We start from the raw sequence: 2,577 nt of genomic DNA on the forward strand, positions 1-2,577 counted from the left end.
GCGCCATCGACCTTTAAGTTGATGCTCGATGGTGCGATAGTGAAGTGCTTGGCCCTATCCGGATTCCATAGTTTCCTGATTGTTTTCGCTTTTCTATTTATTGTATGCTTTTTTGAAGGATACTAAGGTCAAGGTCTAGTAAATAACTAGACTAATTTTTTGTGCTAGATCCATTATGACGTCATAATCAATTTCAATTTTTTTCCCCGTACTTTACGGCTTTATCAGAATTATGTAGAAAATACCTCCGCTAGTACTGATATTTTTATGACATTTAATTTAAAATATATGAGAAGTAAACCGGATACCTATATTAAATTTGATATTGATTTACAGAAGAGGCCATAAACATACTAAGTACCGTTTTCTAAGAGACTGTAGGCAATCTAGATACATTTCCTTTGTCGAATATGAAAAAAACTCCCATATTCATGACTGGTATTCTTAATTTTTCATTGAAAATCAAAGTTTAAAATACTGTTTTTCATCTTGTTTACCTACAAATTATGCACCGAAACATCTCATTTGACCAAGGTAAAGTTGTAAAGATTCAAAAATATTTTTCGATAGGTCCTAAATGGGCTTCCGTAGAAATCCCACTTATACTAAGATTTTTGATTTAATCTGGCTTTCGTAAATCTGTATACATTTCAATTTTTTTCAAAAATAGTAATTTGTTTTATCAAATTACTAATTTGTTATTTAAAATTAATAATTTGTTATTAATAACAAATTAATAATCTGCTATATCAACGTAATAATCTGTTATATCAAATTAGTAATTTGTTATAACAAATTATTCATTTGTCAAAACAAATAATTAATCTAATTAATCATCTTCGTTCTCTTGCTGATGCAGTTGCCCAGTTCTGTGTTTTCTTTATCATCCTCATCACCCTTTAATGGCTTTTTTCGCATCACTGCTTTCCTTTTGTCTTTTTTTGTCACCATTGCTTCTGTAGATTCCTTAAATGTCTCTTTATTCTCCTGGTTACATCCTCGATATCCTTTCTTGCATTTGCATCGTGTTTCGTCTTCACCAAAGTACCGGTAATCTTCTTCCTTCTCTTGCTGATGCAGTTGCCCAGTTCTGTGTTTTCTTTATCATCCTCATCACCCTTTAATGGCGTTTTTCGCATCACTGCTTTCCTTTTGTCTTTTTTTGTCACCATTGCTTCTGTAGATTCCTTAAATGTCTCTTTATTCTCCTTTGTTACATCTTCAATATCCTTTCCTGCATTTGCATCGTGCTTCGTGTTCACCAAAGTAATCTTCTTTGACTGATAGGCAGACACATAATCAGAATTCAGGCAAATTTCAGATATTTCTTTCATACAGTTTGTACAAAAACAAGATAGGTTCCTCACTTTGATCAAATATGGTGCTGTTGTGTTTTCATTATCGTGTAGTTTCCTTGTATTTGGGATTGGTTTGACATTTGTCTCTGGCCGATTTCGTGGAAATTTATTTGCTTTCACAAAGAAAAAGTTCCTTTTTGTGTAAGGTTCATCTAATATCAACTTCTTTTCACAGAATTCAAGGAGATCTTTTATGTTATTTACATGTATAACAACTTTCTTCCCTATAACAGCCCTATCCACAGCTCTATTTAAAACACCTATCTCTGCATCACACACACTCTTTCCGTGTTCTGAACCAAAAAAATGTCTTGATATTGGAATTTCTTTCAGAGACAAGTCTGGAAAGGGTACCTTAGATTTGTATTGGGCGGCACACCCATCAGAAAAAATAATCAGTTACCCAGGATGTAGCTGATCCTTAATGTGACCATCTACTTAGGATTTGTAATAGTCTACAGCATGGTAGTCATGATTAAATTCCTCAGATAGTATAATGCATGTATCTTTGACCAGGTCATCTCCCTTTTGATAATAATTTACAATAGGATGCATTGTTATTTGAAAATTGGCACAGAAAGCTGCTTTGATTTCTTCTTGGTAGTTAATCCCTCTATTTTTACTTCAATCCATCACTTGAAGTATCCAGTTCTCAGGCAGATTGTCTTTTATTAAAATGAATTGTTCTTGCTGCCACTGAGCTGTGTGTAAATGTTTTAAGAAAGTTGTACCTTGGGCAGGATTCAGGCTATCAGTTTCTATTTCATTTAACAACTCCTTCTTCCTGCCAATTTTTGATACCAATACTGGTCTGCCATCAACTTGTTTCAATCGATTCCATATTAGCTCTTTGTCCTCAGGTATTTCCTTGTAAATATTTTCTAATGTATTATTACTGTAGTTACTGCATTTACTACATGTTCCTTCAATGCATTCTACAGCAAAAAAGTGGTGACTGGATGGCTTAGGGCATAAAAGCATTTCTAACAAATTAGATTCATTGACCTTTTTTCACCGTATGACTTCTTGGCAAGTCCTAAACTACATATTTTATGGAATCCGGATAGGGCCACGCAGTTCACTATCGCATCATCGCACCATCGAGGTTAAGTCGATAGTGCGATGAAGAGATAATGCGATGACGATGAGGCGATGGTGTGATAGCGATGAAGTGATGGTGCGATAGCGCGATGACGATGATGCAATGGCGCGACAATGC

The 2,577-nt window shown here is 34.6% G+C and overlaps 1 pseudogene; it reads right to left on the reverse strand.

Annotated features, from left to right (window-relative positions):
• Positions 1–944: 944 nt before the first annotated feature.
• On the reverse strand, positions 945–2,339 carry LOC134243850 (uncharacterized; annotated as a pseudogene).
• Between the last annotated feature and the right edge of the window lie 238 nt (positions 2,340–2,577).

The sequence above is a fragment of the Saccostrea cucullata genome, unplaced genomic scaffold (genome assembly GCF_032062105.1).
Source record: "Saccostrea cucullata isolate Sc308-1 unplaced genomic scaffold, CSIRO_AGI_Scuc_v1 ctg2190, whole genome shotgun sequence".
NCBI classification, from domain to species: domain Eukaryota; kingdom Metazoa; phylum Mollusca; class Bivalvia; order Ostreida; family Ostreidae; genus Saccostrea; species Saccostrea cuccullata.